The sequence below is a fragment of the Epargyreus clarus genome, unplaced genomic scaffold (genome assembly GCF_041222505.1).
Source record: "Epargyreus clarus isolate Ecla_fem2 unplaced genomic scaffold, WU_Ecla_fem_2.2 ptg000001l, whole genome shotgun sequence".
Lineage (NCBI taxonomy): Eukaryota > Metazoa > Arthropoda > Insecta > Lepidoptera > Hesperiidae > Epargyreus > Epargyreus clarus.
Window position 1 is genome coordinate 7735183 of NW_027332209.1, and position 22359 is coordinate 7757541.

General features: G+C 33.7%; 1 protein-coding gene across 1 annotated transcript in view; it reads right to left on the minus strand.

The window, feature by feature from the left end:
• LOC140757263 (uncharacterized) overlaps window positions 1-22359 on the minus strand; it is a 75096-nt gene that overhangs the window by 23314 nt on the left and 29423 nt on the right. The window lies entirely within an intron of this gene.

The window sequence follows — 22359 nt, forward strand, 5'->3', positions numbered from 1 at the left end:
GTTGTAAGAAGACACACTTAACGAGTCATTCTAAGTTCTTGGGGACAGCAACAAATCTGTGGCCGATCTCTACTCTTATCCTGTCTAAAGTTGATAAAAGATATCCATGACTAACAGTGGCACTTATTTTTTTTAGTTCTGTATTATAAAAAGCGCAATACCGTAAATTGGTGTACAAATTGTTTATAGATCGTTTCACGTCTCCTTACAGTATCGTACTGCTTTCAACCCACGCACCATGTAATAGCGAACGGTAATGATCCATCTGACCGCACATCGTTCACTGTTGTTAGTGGTTAGTGTTTCTTTTCTAGCCTCTTTACGCTTGTCAATGGTGAAGGTACTACTGTAGCCTAAGACTGTATTTTTATATAATAGGAGTATAATGGTAGTGGTAAAAATATACGGTCCTGACTGCTTTTATTGTAGCGTAACTCGGTTTCTGAATCCGAGGTTCAAATTTCAAAGTCACCTCTGATTTTTTAAAGCTACCGTCAAATCATTAGTCACACTGTTATGCATAGGTCTACTCTCAGATTAAAAGTTTAGGCTTACCGCGCTGGCAAAACAACGTTTTATTTATATGGCAGAATGAAGAAGTGGCTTTCGAACCGTTATTTTAGCCATCTATCTATCTGTCTTTTCGGGCAATTACGGCTACACGATTCTTCGTTCAAACTTTTATCACTCGTTAAGGTTTTAGATAAGGAAACATTTTATGTCGAAGACATTAAGAATGGTAAAATTAAAAAAGTCAATAATCGACATAGCCGATAGTAACAAATAAATAAACAAAATATGTACTAGAACATATATTCGATTTTACAACTTAAGTAATATCTGCCAAAATGGCTAGCAATTCAAAAGGCTTTACATATGTAGCTAAACAGTACGTAACGTGACAGCCATCAGCTAAAGAATTCGTGAACGTTTACCGCGGGGGCCACTCCCATGCATACCGACGACTTGACATACATTCAAGACGCTGAGGAAATACTTAATCTACCGTGGAAACGGCTTTAAAACTAATAATGTATGAAGTAATGACAGATGTTAGAGTAATAATAATGTTTATATCACGGCGTGCGTAAACTCACACTTGTCAGAAAAAAATTTTTCGTCCTCGTATTGTAATGTACTATTTTATGTAATGGCTATGAACACCACAAAGATACAGAAACAATTTGACTCAGATTGGAGATCTATATTGATTTCGTTTAGATACTTACCTCACCGGGTAAGGAACCCGGATATATGTACGTACTCATATTAGATATTTTATATGATACTCGTAGTAATTACGTCACACGAGTTGTCAAAGAGTTTTTTGACAAAGAAGTCAATGAGATGACCATTTTCGGTTTTTCGTCTATCGAAGCGTTAGTTGGTCTTGTATCTGTAGTTTTATTTAAACAAAAAAAATCGGATTCATTGATTTGAACCCCGGACTCCCCTAACAAGGCCGAGTTTCTTAACCGTTCTATCACTGCTGTCTGGTTTCTACAATATTCAAATTTATTCGCAATATTTCAGCATGAAAATTATGTAGAGCTGTTAATTGGTCGCCATTACTTGACTATTAAGAACTATCTTCACAAATTATCAGTGATTACCGAGTAATTAACATTTGCTTCATTTTCCGCTCACTTGTAATCAATGTGAGCATTTATTTTTAGTATGTAAGAGATTGAGCGACACTTAAAGATGGCTGTAAATAACGTTACTTAAAAGCAATTTCTTTAAATGGTTCGTGGGAAAACGATTTTTGCGACGTCTATCTAGTAAAACTTGAAAAACATGATTTTTTTATATTCTTGTACCATTGTAGCAAGTAGGTAGTATATAAAGATAATAATATAGATATATAACTATAATAAAATAGATATATAAACATATTTATCCCATATGTTAAATCATTACAATAGGTTACTAAATAATTATTGTTAGAATTAATATTACTTCGAACTTTTTAGACTAAATCTAAATAGAAAATTAGTATCTACCTTATTACATACTTTTATGCTGTTGAAGCATCACTACTCAAAAAATATTAGGTATGAGTTACAGGCTTGAGAGACCAGAAAATGAGAAGAATAAGACTTAGGCGGATTTAGTTAAAATATACAAATTGATAATTTAGGCATTTTAGTAGTTTTGTTGCTATATTCAACTAAACATAAGGTATTAAGTAAGATAAGACAAGATTAAATTAGCATACTCGATTCAAGTTCATGTTAATAAATTCTTGAAAAGGCCGTCCAGTTTTAAATTTACCTACATTTAGTTCTCTACGTTAAACTTGAAATATTAAAATTTTAGGTACTTTGTAAAGTATAGTACTTAATGTTAGAATGTTTAAAGTTTTGAACAAGAATTACTTGATAGTAATATTGGTGTTTAATGCGTTAAGTTTATTTAACTTTATTAGTTTATATTTCTAGAATAAAAGGAGAATGCCCATTCTTGGTACTGATTTTTCTCATGCGTCAAAATGAAAGTAATATTAAAATTATTTTTTGATTTTTTAACATAATTTGTCTATCAGAATAGTTTCTTTGAACAAGGGGGTTCCATTTAAGATAAAATAAGACGAAATGTTGATTGTTGTTCTGAAAAATTAAAATGGCGATATGTTATACTCGGAATTCATTATTTTAGGTTTTTAGGATTATTTTAGGTTTTTTTACATACTACCTTTAAAAGTAAATGGATATATGTTAATCGAACTACATTATAGGTACCTACTATTAGTTAAAACCGACCATCAATCTATCGTCGGATATTTTCGATTTTGAGGTTATGTAACATTTCGGTAAATAACTTCAGAACCCGGGTGCTGATCTAAAATATAAGTATTGGTAGTAGTATTTGGTTAATTATACATCGTCCACAACAAGTTTCAATTTGATGCAACTTTGGACGGCGGTCCATACTTTCATGGGCATTGTCCTTTAGTATTTTTTTGTTATAAAGTTCAGTAAATTGTTGTTAGTTTTCCAATTATTTTTTACACCTTCTACACAATTTCAACAATATACGCCGTTTAATATAAACATTTCATTGTACCGAGCATCGTATCTTTTTGAAGTTTTATTTTTTAAGTTTTAGACATCAACTTCAAAAGCGTAGCAACTCTAAAAATAAAAAAAAAGTCACAAAACATCATACCAACTGCGAAATTTATTAAAAAATCAACTACATTAGTTCTGTGTGTCTAGAAGCTTTCAGCCACTTCCAAATTCCTTACAAGTATAAAACAGAAGATAGTCAAACTAATAACACTTGTATGCTAGTCGGTGTATTCGTCACGGCCTCATGGCGTGTTTACACGCCGCCAGCTGTCCGTGGGATGGGTCGTAATGGCTAGAAAGTTTCAATTTTGTCACCGTGAAAGTGAGGGCCACCAACTTTGCAAAGTAAATGCGTCATTAGATTCGATTGTTCTGCTATTATTAAATAATATTTTGTATTTTTTACGACCGCTGAGGGTAATGTTTTTCGAGCTTACTTATGTAAAGAAAGATAGAAAGAAATAACTTTATTGCGTAATGCATTGTACACACACACACACAACAATTACGTAGTTTATGTGTCCGTATAAGTGTCCGAAATATGTGTAGTTTATGTGTGAATATATGTAGTTTATGTGTCCGATAATGCGACAAGGTTCCAGCGCATTACCAATTTATGGGGATTATGCCTCATTTTTTGGCATGCCCTTCAGCCCAAACAGCTTGACGAAGTTAACATATGAGGTTTCGTTGCGATCGTCTAATTTTTGGGAGTACGTAACATAAACTAATTTTAAGCAGTCGAATTTTTGTTTTTAAATAATTACTAATCGCTTACATTGTTTTACTTATCATTTACCCAATAAAATATAAAGTTTTGAAATCTTTCGACCAAAGACCTACAATTTCGTTATGCTTACGGCAGTTTTCCAGTTGCAAATCTATTTTCAAGTAAGAAGCTAAGTGAATACTTTGTAGCATCTAAAGCCATTAGCGCACTTGTAGTAGACCAGTAATGTAGGTCTGAATTATCATCCTGCTTTAACAGTTACTTACATCAAGGCTGTTTTTAGCTAGCCAACTGATTTACGGTATATGTTACGTAAATTGATTTCTTTTGGAAAACTTGATATTATACCGTTGTTAGACATTGTTCAGGTATAAGATAACAGTAAATATAAGTTACGTTACCTATAATAGCAGTTCTTGCATGCTTAGCGATGAGGTAATTTAAGAAATTTTCTTAGTAGTCCAAGTCATAATATATTGAAACGTAATATAACGTAATGTAAACTATTCTATTTATTTTATAATGCGTCAAAATTCACACTTAATGGTCTATTTGTTTATAAACATTGTTATAAAACAAAGAATTATCGAATACTTTTTATTTTAACCAGACTGTAGGGAGTAAAAGTTTTTCGAGCAATTGTGTGTGAATGTATGTAAACGACTAGGGAATTTTAACATGAGGTTTCTTTGGATGCGCTTAAAAAACATTCGGATTTTATAACTTTACTAGCTAACCCGGCAAACATTGTGTTGCCATATAAATAAAAAAAATGTTAAGGGTGAACAACCCTTATCATATAGGGGTATGAAAAATAGATAATAGCCGATTCTTAGACCTACTGAATATGCATTTAAAATTTGGTGTAAATCGGTAACCGTGTTGGAGGAGTACGGTAACTAACATTGTGACACGAGAATTTAAAATATAAGATTATGATTTTCTAATTACACTAGTTAAGACACAAACATATACATATGTGAGAACTGAAGAAAGCTCTACGTATTTGTAAATAAACAATTTCTTTTGGGCATTATTGCCTTAAATAAAACAGAAAAAAATAGAAATAGAATCGCGTGTAAGTAGCAAACTGTTTTATTTATAACAACAAAGCAAATACGATGTATTGTGTACACGGTGATGATAATCTTTGTATGGTTATTCCATGGTACGCTGAAAGGTTTCGTCTTGACCCGTATTGTCATCTCACAATGAGGCTGACCTCACCAGATGACAACGGCGATATCATTCCACTGTTATGTCAAGATACGAGAAATTATCAGAGCTTTCGTGCTTTGAAAGTGTATTTTTAGTTTACAAAGATATAAAGGAATGCTTTAACTTGGGAAAGATCAACATATTTTTTCTCACTTTATGTAACAATATATTTGTTGCAAGAAATATAGGAACGTAGCTTCGGATAGTATTAAATGTGACGAATTATGTATCTCCTTTGCTGTAGTCGTTTAAATTACATAGCTAATTAACTTTTGCTGATGGTAGCTCTATGCAGCAGCAGATTAGTAGGTACTGAGCGCTATTGTGTTCTGCTCTGAAGGCTTTGGTAAGGGTAACATACTTATCCTAGGCCTTTCAATTTAGTCTTCAGGGGTAGCAACGCAGGCAGGAATCAGAATGAAAGGTAGATGGAAATGTTTTCAGAATACTCCTGCTACTTCAGAATCTCGAATAGGCATTTATAAATATAAGAAAATATTTTTTTAAGTCATATTTTAATAAAATCTTTATTTGCTTGTACGAGCTTGCCAAGAATAAAGTAATGTTATTTATCTGTAAGTTCTGTATCTGTTATTTATCTGTAAGGTGAAAACACAAGACGTTTGAAACTACACAAAAGGAATCATTTCAAATGTACTGACTTTATCATATTTTGTATCATGCTGGTAAGTGTTAGGAAGATATAAATTTAATCTTTTCTTGTTGCATCGGTGCATGCACTCGCGTTCCGATGGACGCGATAAAAACGATAATAATGTTACTGTAAGCACAAATTGTATTTAAAGTTACAACTTTACCAGAAGCATTTGTTTGTTTGTAATGTAATGGTTTCGATTTGAGAATTACATCGGTGAGCGAGAACTGTAATAAGACAAATTGTGGATACATGATCAAATTAAATTATCCGTGAGCAGTTGAGCAATTTTTAACCGACTTCAAAAAGGAGGTGGTTATCAATTCGGCCGGTATCTTTTTTTTTATGTATGTACACGAATTACTCCGCCGTTAGTGGACCGATTTTAATAATTCTTTTTTTATTGTATAGAGACGAGCTGGAAGTTGGTCCCATTTAAATATGGTTAGGATCCATCGATGGGTTCTGGAGAAAATGAGGGGAACTCCTCCACCCATGTAAATATAACAGACATAAATTCGCCGTTTATGAACCTATTTTAATGCCTTTAATTTCGTGTGTGTACAATTGCTACAAGTTGGTCCCATTTAAATATGATGAGGATCAGAGTGGGTTCCGGAAACAAAATATGTAACTCCTCAACCGATGGGTATAATTGAGTTTTGTTTGAAGATATTTGGTGTAGGTTCTAATGAAATTGCAAAACCTCATATTAGACACGCTGTTTACATCATTATCCAACGAAATATACTGAGCGCCGACTTCAGAAATATGTACTAAACCAACATTTATTTAAATTATATATTATTTTTTTACTTTGTAGTGACATAGAAGTCGGTTGTAATTTTTGTTAAAAAAAAATTAAATGCAGACAAATACAGTGATAGCCAGTGGTTAACTTGATCGAGGGGTCCGAGGTTCATACTTGTTGAGGGAGAACCTTAGATAATACGAATTTACTCCTACTCTTTATTAATAGTAAAATGAAAGTAATCGATCTTTCTAATTAAGTATGTTTACTAAAATTGATTTTATTATACTTAATATATTGCACTGATTTGTGCAAATAGTACACAAGTAATTCGAGAATGTAAAATTTACATAAATAAATTTAGCAGCAACGCTTTTTTCTTAATATGTCATTTATATTTATTTAAATTAAAATAACATGAAATATTTCATATTTAAATACTAAAATATAAATAGTCAACGCTTTCAGTTTATCTATTTTTACTCTACCATAACATTTAACCTAAATTTACTAGACAGTCTATTAAAATTCTTTTAACAGAAGAGATAGTTTAGACAGTAAATGCTTCGGATCATATAATCCAAGCACATAATGGCATAACCGCTATGCAACGAGCTCGTGGGACGATCTAGAGTAATTATGAATGCGAGGCCAAGGTCAACAGTTACTCGTATCTTGCCACATATTTACCTCCGGGCAATGCAAGTTAATTGAAGGGTAAAGAAGGGGCGGTCGAAAGAATTTCGTAACAGTGTTGCCAAGTTTGGATACTCTCCCGTATAAGTTGAAGAGTTATGGCAAACATCCTAAAATGGTGCCGGGCTTGTTTGAGTGATAAATAACCTGTTGAATATATTTTTGACCAAATATTTTGTGCAAGTATATCTGCTTATATATTATATAAATCTGACAATATTTTCAGTTTTTTTTCAGCAAGTTTAATTACCAATAAACCTAGAAAAAAAAGCTCATATATTTATTCCGTTTTTATTTTTTTATCATGGAATATCCGTTATGCGTTAAGCTGACACGTAGTGAGTATATCTCAAGGGTAACGTCTTCAAGCATTTATGACCAAATAGTGTACTACTCGTAAAACTGTTGAAAAAATACAGCACAAACATTAAATCGGTTTTCAAACTAAGTTATAACGTTCATTTATATTAATTAAGACACACATACGAACATGCGTTAAATCTTTATTGTTATTAATATTTCTTTACAAAGAAATTCACAATTTTTTGCTAACTTTGAAAAAAAAAAACTTTTTGCTAAGTTTATTGGCAACTCCTTTTAAAAAATTGAGCACAAATTTCTGTCATCCTTCGAAAATTACCTTTAATTATAAATGTCAGCAAAAGATCGAAATTCATCTCATTCTTCTTGACTCACACCACGATTCGCCGTCGGGCAAAGTGAGATAATTGTAGGGTATACATGAGAGGCCATCAAACATACTTTTTACTATTTTATACTCGTCATTTTAAAAACAGGTTATAAATATATACGAGCTACATATTTGGGTTCATCAATTTTTTAGAATAGTTCAGATATTTTTTTCATAACTTTCTATTGCTTTCTGGCTATTTATTATTTCGAGATTTCAGTGCAAATATAAAAGTGGAATCTACTGTATATGTGCATTTTCAATGGTGATTAAATATTTTATCCACTCTATCTATAAAGATTTGCATATAAGCATTTTGCATTTGTCTATAAGAGCATTTATCTATAAGAGCTTTAGCATTGTTAAGTATCATAAATCAAAATAATAATATTTTAATGATCTATTTCTCTTACAAAATAGTCGCTTTGTAAATATTCATTCGTGGAACACAAGCAGCAATTTGAAATCGTGAATCTAAGTAATAAATCAGTATGCGTTATCCGACGCGAGATTCCGATGGAGCAACACGAATTTCCGTCGAAACAGACACATCACGGAACGCTGCATTCTTGAACAATTACTTAGTAGCGTCGCAAATAGTGTCACTTTTCACTGAATGTTTGTTTTTGCTCATTGTTCACTACTATGCAGGGGAATATACGAGTAATATATGAGTGACAGTCAGTGGTGACTTGCCACACGTTACCGTCTGTCGTCAGCGATCGACAATCGAAAATCGACCGTTGGCGATAATAGCAGACTGTTTCAGCCATCGCTGACATAGGCTGCGGCTCTATATTAGCTTACTATGCCAGTGTGTTACCTCCTTTAGCCATGATCCTATCATCCTTGTGAAATTTTATTAAAGAACTCGCAGGCGTGTAGATTTCCTAAACGATATTTTCCTTTACAATTAAATCAAATGTACCTACGTGCCCGTTAATCGAAACTTGAATCTCCAGATTAAGAGACCTAATAAATCACCACTGGATATCACTGCTTTTTCTTAAATATTACTAAGTACGAAAATTACTAAGTATAATATAATAGGCGATAAGTATTTAAATTTTTTCGTATATAGTAATACTTGCATACTCATTGTTTTAAGTACAGCTGGAATGCTGTATTACAGCATTCAAGTATACTTATGAGACAGATTAAAAAATGAACTTATACATTCTGTTTGTTATAAAAAATTAATAATACAGAAATGTTTTAACGGTCTCGTAAAATTAAGCGCAAATTATAAAAAGTAAGTATCACGCAATTATTTTGTCATTACTTATGTTAAAAACATAGCATTAACTTTTTATTTAGTTTGCGTGCTTGCTGTATAATTTTTGGCAAAACAATAATTTGAATTTAATGGAGTTCCTCTGTCATATTTACGAATATAACAGGATGTTTTTGGAAGTAGTGAATTTTGGAAAAATATGTTTCCAAGTAAATTAATTCCATTTTAAATTATCTGTATTAAATGTCATGATACGTACGTAGAGTCACGTTTGGAATAGAATGACTTTGATATAAACATAAGTTTTATATTAGTTGGTGGTGAAGGTGGTAGAACCCTTTGTGGTTCGACTCCGGCGGCACCACCGCGACACTGATTTCTACTTAATAACAGCAGTGTTAGGCGCTGCTGTGTACCGGTTCGAAGGGTGTGGTAAGGAAGACAGACTTTTCCGAGGCGTTCCAGCTTAGTCCTCAGGGGTAGCGGCGCATCTGTGGCCAACTTCAGGTAGGAATATCTAATCCTATCTGGGGTTGATTACAGATGTCCATGGGCGGCAGTAGCTACTTACCATCAGGTGGACTGCATGCTCGTCTGCTACTCTTATATTATAAAAAAAAAACGTTCACATAAATGGGTTTACTGCGTTTTTTTATAAGATCAGAGTAGCCATTTGCTACTTGCAGTTACCTGATGGTAAGTGATCACTGCCGCCCACGGACATCTATGATCAACTCCATATAGCACAGAATACACCCGAAGCCGATCAAATATTCCTTATGCTTGATGGCTAATATGGCCTCTTCGTAAGTCAGTCGGCGTCAACACAGTTCAACTGAAACGCAGAATAGCTTCGCGGTACAAATAGGTCTGGCGGTGGTATCTCCGCTATCGAAATATTTTGTCTCTACCACTTTCGAAGTTGTTATGAGATAACTGGATCTATTTGTTCCCCGTTTTATATTTTCTCGTTACCATCACGCAAACCCACTTAACTTCCCTTCTATTTTACGAATCTATTGGTATCACGGAAATTGTTTGCATGCTATGTTAGGTTAGGTATATGTTATTTTCAATACCCTTTTAATGTTGTATTGCCATATAAATAAAAAAATGTTAAGGGTGAACAAGCCTTATCACTCATGAAAAATAGATAGTAGCCGATTCTCAGACCTCCTGAATATGCATATAAAGTTTGGTGAAAATCGGTAAAGCCGTTTCGGAAGAGTACGGCAACTAACATTGTGACACGAGAATTTTACTCGTATATGTAAGATTATTTACAAGCACAGCAGGTATTGTTTATTTGTATAAATATAATTGCAAAAACTACTGGAATTAAAATAAATAGAAAAATACTGGAATTTGAGGCAAAAATAAAATTTTACTGCGACTTTTTCACGCTATGTTGGCTGATCATCATCATCATCATCATCATCAACCCATTACTGTCCCACTGCTGGGCACGGGTCTCCTCTCAGAATGAGAAGGATTAGGCCATAGTCCACCGCGCTGGCCAAGTGCGTATTGGTAGACTTCACATACCTTTAAGATTTTTTATAAATCTCTCAGATATGCAGGTTTCCTCACGATGTTTTCCTTCACCGTTTAAGCAAGTGATAAATAATTTCTAATACGCACATAAATTAGAAAATCAGAGGTGCGTGCCTGGGATTTGAACCTCGGACCTCTCGATCGAGAGGCCGCGTTTCTTAACCGCTAGGCTATCACTGCTTCACTGCTTGTTGGCTGATACCACTTTGTTTTTCCGCGCCTTTCAATTCATGGCACGGAAATTACACGTTATACTGTTTCATACGCTTACAGATTTTAAGGGTGTACAATTCTGGAGCAAAATAATAAATTATTGTACTTGTGACTTGTGATAAAAAAAAGATTAATTGGTCTGCCAATTTGAAATGTCCGACATATTGATAATCGTGTATTGTCATCGAAACCAAACGTGTATGCAAAATTTCAGCGCAATCGGTTCGAGTTATAGTAATAGTTTATGTGTTGAATGATTTAAATTCTGTTGCAAGATATGACACTCCCATATATACGAGCAAAGCAAGTTAAATAAAAGCTTGTAAAAAACACATATCATTTTAGTATTACCGCTGTGGAACAACGACAAGAAATACTAACTTAACTAATAAATATTATAAACAAAAAACCCAACCGTTTAAAAATTTTCCCCGTGCTCACGCCTACAATCTAGACGAATAACGACGCCTCGTATGCTAAAATCAGTCAAGCCATTTGTGTTTTAGAGTATGCCAAAGAATGAGACATACGTTCATACATACAATAATTGACAACTGTTACATACATTCACCCAAAAATATTTCCCTCCGTAATCCGGTAAAAACTACCAGGGCTACCGCTGTGGAACTTAAAAATACTGTTTTTGTGTTACCAGTTATGCGATATTGATATACCAAATAATAGGATTAAGCGGTTTCCATTCCGCGCCACACGCAATGCCATTAGGGTTGACCCTCGCGTTTCAATTTGCGGCGCGAGAATTGTTTGAATTGTTGCGTGCTACGCTGTTTCCTGTATTAGTGGTTATAACTATTACTCTTGTGTTTTGTTGTCGATAATACGATTATGGAGATTTGTTTCTGATACCACGCTGTGGATTTACGAGCCATTAAACTTTAGTGTTGAAAGCTGTAACTTTGTTAATGAAATTCTGGGAAAGTTTGAAGTTGTGAGCGGAAATATTGTTAGAATTAAATTGTTTTTATACTTAAAATATTGCGATGATTAGAGAACGTAGCCTGTTTTAATAAGTTGAATTATAGATTTTAGTAACAGTTGTCAATTACTGTTGTGATAGATTGCTAAGGAAATAACTAAGCATCAAGGAACATGCATATGGCATTACATTACACCTACATGGCAATGCATTTGAATAATACAAAATGTTAAATCAACACCTACATCCGCGAGTTATTTAGTTTGTTTTTGCGATTGTCTGCTGAAATTAATTTGCTGTCAGTATGAAACAAAGCTTCTTTACCTTGAATATTTATATTGTTCTTTTGATTTAGCAAATTGAATTCGTTTATCTTATCTAATCTTAAAAAGATCAAGCAAATCTTTTTAGGGTTTCGTAGCCAAAAGGCAAATACTTTTAGGAGTCTTATAATCTTATTGTGCTCGTCAGTTCATTCGCAAACTTTTTATCTATGGGGTGAGATATTTTGAATAATTAGAACACGATTAATTAACCTAAAATTTTCAACGAAAATGTAATTGAAATAACACTGTGTGTGTATTATTAGGTACCTATATTATGAGTTTATTAAATACTAGCTGACCCGGCAAACTTTGTACCGCCTGAAAAGTCTATTTATCAAATATATTTCATATAAAATATAGCCTATGTTACTCGTGGATAATGTAGTTTTCGAATGGTGAAAGAATTTTTAAAATCGGTCCAGTAGTTTTTGAGCCTATTCATTACAATCAAACAAACAAACAAAGTTTTCCTCTTTGTAATATTAGTGTAGACAAACTAATTGGGCCTGTCCATGAAAATGCACCATGAAATTAATTATTTACCGCCAACAAACTAAACAGTCTGGCGCAATAATTACTCATTTATAATATTTATTTAGTCGCCCCAATATTACCGCTATGCAACATTTGCTAAATTCAAATACTCATATGTTATTGACATTTCAATTGACAATCACATTAAATGGGTATCGTAAACGTGTTTACCGTGCAGATTCACCGTAAATGCCAGCGAATATAATTTCGACACGATCCTGAATACCACAGTGCCATCGATGTCGTGATTAAATTGCCTACAATCAGGGCTGTCGAGATCATATAAAATGATAATGGAAAAATATGAGGAAACGTATCGTGTAGTGCTTCGGACAGCTGAAATTTGTCAAGGCTCAGTTGTGCGTTTTAATTCGTATTACTAAATGGTTTAGATCCATTAAAAATGTTTGTAAGCTTATTCTTTACGAGATTTAAGTTGATAGTCCTATTTGTATTTTAGATTAATTAAAGCTATAATGTGGCAAAGTTTAAATAATTGTATTGTTTAAATGATTTTATTATAATATTAACTTAACTCAGAAATTATATCTCTAGTAACAAACTATTTATATGATCACTGTTAAAAATTTACAAGATCTTCACCAGTGTGATCAAAAGATGTTTAAAAAAAAATGTCCGATTCAGTTTTATCAAAATAGATTCATCTATTTTCAACATTAATGAATATGATATCAAACACTAAAAAATGCTTTAATTATCTTATACAAGTAAGTAGTAGTTTATAATAAAGTCATTATGATATAAATTACTTTTAAAAGCCTATAGCGTCAGTGACACCCCTAAATTCAACCATAACACCTGGAAACCCGCATAAATAAACACAAAGCTATCTTTATTACTATCGCATACCTTTATTTTCATCGTTCATCCAATCGTGATGATACTCTTTGATCTTAATATATCCAATTAAAGATATTTGGACGTTTGGAGGGTTTCATTGAGAGGAGTGTGTAATCCGAAATTTGTTGTATAATATTTTTTGTAAACAACAATTTTTAATAGAATGTGTTTGGCCAGTTACTGTCCCCTTGCTGGGTACGGGTGTCTTCTTAGAGTTTGACGGGTTATTCTACTACGCTGGCCAATTGTAGTATAATAGATTTAACACGCCTTTGAAGGAATATGTTAATTAAGAAGAATTATATTTAAGAAAAAAATCTACGTAAAATAATTTTATTTAAGGTTTCCCCGAGATCATTTTCTTTATCGGTAAATCTTGTCATAATTTATTTTTAAGTCACATAATTTTTAAAAATATTGGTGCATGCCTGGAATTCGAACTTCAAACCAGAGATTGAAAGCCCAAATTTAAAACGAGGCTATTTCTGCTACAATAGAGTGTATTCAAACAAAATCTATGTACTTTTTGTTTTAATTGAAACAATAACGTAACCAAATTATATGTTGAATGAAACGGTCTGATTATTTTATGATTATAATAACAATTACAAGGTTATATAATTTAGTGACTTCCTCTATAATATTTGAAATATAAAGGAAATACTCCACACAAACTATTAAGCATTGATATTAAGGCGTTTATGATTTTTTTAAGTAAAATAGGAAATTTCAATTTGTTCTCTGTAAGGTCGGTCATAGTTACGCGTGACAGGGTTGATTTCCGTCTACAGACATAGAGCGTTTCAGACGCGTCCCGTGGCAGACAAAATAGTATTCTCCTATGCAATATATTTATATATTCCGTAGCTCGTAACACAATACAGGTATGATATAGCCGTACCAGTTAAAGATATAGAAAAATATGCTTTTGCCTGCCACAGTCCCTGTCTGGCACGTTCAGTGACTGTAGGTATATATGAACCTTAAGTTAAAATGTCTCGTGTATCTTTGCCTTACACGATATTTAACGAAGCCTAATAGGATTGAACTATTACCTATACCCTTTTGTTTATTTCTTTATTTAATAACCATAGATAAGTATAGATATTTCAACGCCTTGTAATGGAAGGAAGCCATTAAATGACTTCAACGGATGACGTATCTGTCAGCTGTTTAATGGCTGTCATGGTGTAATTTACGCGGAACAATGGCGACATGCGCAGTTAAGACACGAAATCGAAGAAAAAGTGCGTGGAAATATAGTTTCATTCGTAACTGATCTAAAACTATTTTTTTTTTATATTTTTCAAACACGAAAATTGATGACGGTGTCAATTGTCAAAAGGTTACATTTTCTTGTTAGGAGCGAGTAATCGTTAATAATCGATGTTAATAACGTGTAATAAATAATATTTGAATTGTAGACATGTGTAATTGTATATACGTGACACATTAGTACCAAAATAGCGATTGGTTAACTGGTATATTCGTGCAGATAAATACTATGGCACAGTACATGGGAAATGTTTGGCGTTTAACCTATTCCGCGAAATAGTAATAGGATTTAAAATTGCCTGCATTGTCATTGTGGCAACACGAAGTAGGTCAGTTTACATACCTGTAGCATTACCATGAGTTGGCATAGAAACGCCACTATAGAAATGGTAAATAGAAAACTATTGTCATTTTGCTAGTGAATAACATAACTACTATCGTTACGGTATTTCTTGACAACGTCTGTCAAATTAATGACTCATGGGACCGAATTTGTATGGCAATAGATCATAATGACATTCGCTAGCGATTTGATTTCGATAGGTTTTTTACGTATCGAGTTACGTCACTACGGATTTTACTTCTACGAGTAACCACCAGAGGCGCTGTACAATTTTTCATACATTTATTTTACGCAGTCGCTAGCGAGTAATACTTTTGTAAACTCATGGTAGTCCTACCGTACCTATGTTTATCTTAAACGTGAGTGTTTACAAACATACTGGTTTTTATTGTTGGCTCTAAATGCGGAGTAAAGATATGAAAACAGAACCTTATAAATATACCCTGTGACATACTCACAATTTAGATGGATGCAACGACACCCGTTGAATTCGACGAATTTGGGCCTTAGGGCATAAAAAATAAAATAATCTTCGAAAAATATTAACCTCCGCCGTCACACTGTAAATATAAACTTGGAGTGGAGGAAGAATAAAATTTTGTGAGTAGTATTAAAGAGTATGTACGAGCTGCGAGTTCTATCTCTCGAAACGTGTCTTGAAATTTTTACAGAGTGTGTATTCGTATTGTTTAAGAATAGAAGTTATAATCAACCTGTTTACTACTGTTACGGTAAGTGATCACTACTGTTACAGCAGAAGTAGGTTTGGTGGTGGTACAAAAGCATGTGCCATATTTAAATCTTGTCACATTCCGTCAAGTATTTGTCTGGACAAGGTCGAAATATTTCGTGTGCAATTGTTTTATTGAATTACATTGCATAAAAATGCAAATCAATATGGCGAGATCGAGTGCGAGCATACAAATGATTTGTGTAAACATTACTATTCATAACTAATAAGAGGTCAGTGCATACCTCGCTACCAACAAGGTTATGAGAATATCAACATACTTGTATATGCAGGGCCGAATTTAGATGCGTGTAACTATTTTACGAATAAAAACGAACACGTTTTTTACACACGTTTTCATACAAATAAAATTATTTCAATACAGCTTAAAAAACACATCTTAATACCGTTTAGAAAAAATCTTGTAAGTTGTTGACCCGTCGAAATTTGGATATTTCTCTATTGTGAGGGCTTGTGGAGGCCCCCCAAGTAGCCCGGCTTGCGCTCCTTTAAATCCGGACCTGCATAGGTCTTTAGGAATTATGAATTTCATTCTTAGAAATTAAATATCACTTAAAGACCCGTCTTGTTTAAAATTTTCTTATTCATAGTTATAGGTATACTGGTGAAAAATCAGAGGTTCGAGCTTGGTGTTTAAACCAGTAACCCGAACGAGAAGCGGAGTTTCAACACAATATACATTGCTATTTGGCATTCATTATGTAATTTTAAATACGTCCTCTCAATTGTTACTCTTTCTTCTTTTAGCTTACGCATTGTATGGTCAAATGTAAAGTTCTATAATGCCTTTAAAGAAAGTATTCGTAATTCTTTCCTGGCTGGTTAGCGCGAAAGTTGCGGCTAGATTACTTTGTGAATAGATCTATTGTAACGGAATATAAATGGTTAAGCTTAGGTATTGAATGGAAATCTTTCTCTATAGGTAACAACTTGTTATAGTGAAAGTAACAATTTGCCTTGCAGTTAAAGATACCTAAAGGTCTTAACACTTTTTACAGTTCGAATTAACAACGTGGATCAGAGGCGTCAAGGAATTTAGGTAACCCCAACTATTTTTTCAAAGAAATGTATGTAGCAAATGCCCAAAGATGTTGTTAAGTTGTTATCTTATGAATTGAATTGTTATGTTATGAAGGTGGTAGAACCCTTTGTGGTTCGACTCAGTGTTAGGAGCTGCTGTGTTCCGGTTTGAAGGATGTGGTAAGGGAGACAGACTTTTCCGAGGCGTTCCAGCTTAGTCCTCAGGGGTAGCGGCGCATCTGTGGCCGACCTCAGGTAGGAATATCTAATCCTATCTGGGGTTGTTTACAGATGTCCATGGGCGGCAGTAACCACTTATAATCAGGTGGACTGCATGCTCGTCTGCTACTCTTACATTATAAAAAAAAATCTGATGTTAAGTTACTACGTTCACATGCAACTATAGTAAATAGTATTGAAGTTCTGTCTTAAGTTCTCTATAGTTGCTTTGCTACCCCTGAAGACTAAGTTGAACGCCTTGTCTCCATTGCCCAAAATTTACCCTTCAAACCAACATCCATTAGCGCTTGAAAACGCTATTTGCCGATTGTGTCTATAATAGGAAAGAGAATACTTAGCTTATAGAGAAAATATTATAATAGTGACGAGTGTAATTTAACTAACATTTGTTTAATTCGTTTCAAGTATGATAATGAAATGTGCAAATGTGCAATTTTAAACGTAGTAGTTTCGCAACATGCGGCGGACGTCTTGCTTAATTTAAGAACCTGTTTCACCATCAATGGCTAAAAGAACAAGAAAATATATATAAAGAAAGAAAAAAAAATAACAAAAAAATACAACCGACTTTTATGTCACTACAAATTATTTTTTTGTTAAATTTTTTTTCACCCTTTTTAGTGATGACATAGGTACTGACGTTTATATTAAAATTATACAAAAATAATAAAAATACTTAACGAAAAAACTTACAAACGTACTAGTCACCCCTACGATTTTTGAAAGTTCACCTCGATTTCTCTGGTCTGCCATCATCAGACCCTGATTTCCTTATAGTGGGACCACCTTGGAAATATCTATTTCCAAGGTGGTCTAACATCAAGATCGGTTCATAAACGACGAAGTTATCCCTGAACAAACATAAAAAAGGAAAAAAAACAAATAGGTAAATATACGGTCAAATTGAGAAACCTCCTCCTTTTTTGAAGTTGATTAAAAATGAGTCACTTGCATCTCTAATAATTAGTCTCTTATATATGGGCGTTAAAGTCGTTTGGTCGATTTAGATAAAAATAAATGAAAGAAAAGGAACGCATGCCTGCATCGTTAAATTCAGCCAACGACATAAAGTAACCATCATGCGTTAAACATTTTTTTATTTATTTTAATACTGATTGTAAATATTGTGTAGGGTTTAAGTTCATGGTAAAACAGGACACCTTTAGATTAATTGTAAGTAGCGTACTTAGATATGTTGTGCCTTGTAAAACTAAACAACATTTATTGATGTGCGAAAGTCCCGTAAAGTTTTGACCGATTTCGACATTTTGAACATGTGTTCTGCTTTTACAGACAAAAAAAATCAAAGTATCAAGTTCTGACGTAACGGAAAATGATAATGATTTCAAAAACTTATATAGTAATTCAGTCTTTTAATTATCCCATTTTTAGGCGAATAGTATCGCTTACGGTATGACTAACGCTCACTAGTTTACAGTAGAACAAGTTAGTTACATTACAGTTTATGGACCGTATCTGTAATCCTTCAAACACGGTAACAGTCGCTAAATTGGAAGTCAAAACGATTAGTTATAGCGCGTTCATGTGAGCGTTTAATGATCATTACTACATTCACTTTGCAATGGCTATGTAATAATGATGATTATGACGCGTATATACATGTTTATTCGAGTACATAATCATTTTTTTGTTCTAAAGCGGAGTCTAGCTCATCACGACACGGAGTACTGTTAGTAATCCGCTATTAATCTATGAATAACTTCCTAAGAATGTTGAAATCGTCAGCCTATTTTTAGTATAAGTAGCACTGAATAGTTTAAAATAAGAATAAAATGCCTGATTATTGTTTGGGAATGGTTAAGCTATTCTCTGTATCATTTCTTACTATTTTTTTATTCTTAACTGCTCTTAAGGCTATTTTGGACACACTCCCTGAATGCGATTTGTTTGCGGATGAATGGAAGAAAATTATTGTCAGTGTTCATGAGATACTCTGAGCGAGATGTATGACTGAGTTGTCTTTAATTTAATGTAATTGGTTTTGTACCGTATTCATTAAAATAATATAAATAAATCATTCTTTGGAAAACTCATAAAAATAATTTAAGTGGAAGGTACATTAAAACTACGTTGCGGTGGTTTAATAGCTATAACTTAAATGAAGTAGGCAAGTAAATTTTTAAATAATGAAAGTAGGACAACATTAACTGGGTCTATTCGTTTGTTTATGTTTATGTACACAGAGTAAGCCGTTATCTTTTACATCAGCGGTGACTTACTTTACGTGAGTATTCGATTGGAATTTCATGTCGATTTAACTTACATTGTAAAGGAAAATATATCTTCATTTCTCTGTTAAAAATATTTGTAATCAAGTGCAAATCAACGCGTAACTAGGAACGATATATTGAATAACAGATAATATCGGCTTTGATTCGGCTCGAACTCCTAAAAATGATGACATTTAAAAAAAGAGAAAATGAGAATAGTAATTATTAAAAAAAGACAAACCCACTGAGTTTCTTACCGGATCTTCTCAGTAGAGGTAGCGTTCCGATTCGGTAGTAGTTTAAGAAAAATATTGTAACTGACAATTTGTGAGTGCCGCCGTTGGCCTACACAAAATAAAATAAATATATTTCATTTCATTTCATTCCGATCTATATAGATATCGAAAAAAATCTAATGTCAATATCGTTATTTTAGGCCTTCTACCGTCGGGACTGCGGACGAGTGCTTCTAGCGTACCCGTGGTCCCGACAAAAGGCGCCCAGTGAAAAGTCGTGGGGTTCTAGCCGGTAGGAATCCAGCATGGCATATCCTCTCTGCCCCCGCAGCCGAGAGCAACCCATGAAGGGTTTCCCCACGAAAAAAAAATAAAGGCCTTCAATTATATCATTATTTAGTTTATGTGCGAATTTTAATAGGTACATTTAAAAGTAATTAACAATAATCTTTAAACGATTAAAATATTTCGTGATTCAAATGCAATGACACCATTGCAACAGCTGTGTATGTTGTTATTTTATTTCAAAATTGCGGTGAGACAGATAATCTTATATGAGACGTTTCAATTTAGTCTTCAGGGGTAACGACTAACGACACATCTGCTTTCGACCTCATATTCTAGCACCTGCCGTATTTCGTTTTTGGAGGTCACCGGACAACAGCGGTCGCTTAAAATTATTAATGGACAACAGTGGTCGGTTTATTTCGTACTTAATAAATTTTGAATACGATATCAAAAATATACCTGCATTCTTTCTTACTTTACTTAATTTTATTTTATATGAAACAAATTCAAATCTCATTTTATTTATCATCATCATCATTATCATCAATCCATTATTGTCCCACTGCTGGGCACGGGTCTCCTCTCATAATGAGAAGGATTAGGCCATAGTCCACTGCGCCCGCCATGTGCGTATTGGTAGACTTCACATACCTTTAGAGATTTTTTTAATCTCTCAATCATTTTATCCACACCTAACTATTTGAAATAATCTGCCACCGCTTCGGAAGGTGTTTATGTGTTTGTGTGTACGCTATGTACTCGTAGAAGAAGCGGCACAAGAAATTCCATACGTGTGCAAATTTGCATCTTTATATGGCATTCCGTATTGCTTAGTACTATGAGTGCAGCTTAGGTTTTAGTTTTTCATAAATTGTATTTATTTGTTTAGTAGAAAGGCTGAATTTCCTGTTTAGTCCGTTAACAACATTGTTGCATTTGTTTGTTTTGCCTAACTTTGTTATAAGTAGACAACATTAACAATTCGATAATATTAAATATCATATTATGCCTACCATTTATATAATATAAGAGTAGCAGACGAGCATGCAGTCCACCTGATGGCAAGTGGCTTGTCGCCCATGGACATCTGTAATCATCCCCAGATATGATTAGATATTCCTACCTCAGGTCGGCCACAGATGTACCGGTATCCCTGAGGACTAAGCTGGAACGCCTCGGAAAAGTATGTCTCCCTTACCACACCCTTCAAAACGGAACACAGCAGCGCCTAACACTGCTGTTATTAGGTAGAAATAGAGGTGGTGCCGCCGGAGTCGAACCACAAAGCGTTCTACCACCTTCCGAAATACTTCCTCCTTATAATTAGCATACTTATTTGACCACTATTTCGTAGATTCATCGTAATGTGACATGATTGACTAATTTCTTGATCTATCAAAGGTTTAAACACGTAAAACAGATTATCATTTTGAAACTAGTACTGTAATGTTGCATTATACAAGTATAAGTACATTATATAAGTATTCAAGGCAATTAATTTTTCATTCCATCCGCTTCTATGTATAATTAGGAGTTAATGATATTAATTACGCCTCAGATATGAGTTAGTGTAATGTTGGATTGGGCAACTGTTTGAGTCTTGCGTTCATCGTTATAATAATATGTACTTATCTAATTAACGTATCGCAGACCAATAACCTATATTTTTATAATAAATAGTCACGTTCGGTACGTAAGGTATTTTATGAACTGTGCAACTGTGTGAAATCTTGCATGATAAGTGCCTACTTAGCGTACTTTGCTATACTTATAGAAAAACAATGTGAACTTTCCAAAACGAATCCTAGAGCTAGGAATGCATTTGTGATCGGTTAAGTGGAGTTAATGTGTGGTAAGGGTGATATACATTTCCGAGACGTTCCAGGTCCGGCCTCAGGGGTAGCAGCGCATCTGTACCTGAGTTAGGCATATCTAATCCTATCTGGGGTTTGTTACAGATGTTCATGGGGGGCAGTAGCTACTTACCATCAGGTGCACTGCATGCTCGTCTGCTACTCCTATACTATAAAAAGCTGGTATAATCATCATCATAAAGAATTGTTTGTAAACCTAAGAAGTATACGATATCGACAAATGCAAGTATGGAACAGTTTATCTTGATAAACAATTTCTAAATGAGTGTACATGGCATCTAGTACAAAGAAACACTAATTTGAAGTCTTTTTGTGTTTTTAAAAGTATGTAACACAATAATAATTGAATGTTAGCAATCATAATAAATCAAATGTTGCTTAAGGTTACGCCTAACACCGCGTAATGAAGGCTTACGGCATTACCGTGATTGGATGTTAAAATTGAATGATAATTAAAGCAATTAGCAGTACACTTTAAATAAGTTAATTTGCGGAAATAGACTATTTACACGTTTTCATTGAAAACTATCGGTTATTATTCCGAGGATAAGTTAATCAACGAATACCTTACAATCAGTAATTATAAAGGATGTATAGTTTTTGTTTCGACTGTGGCAGTAGTCTCTACAT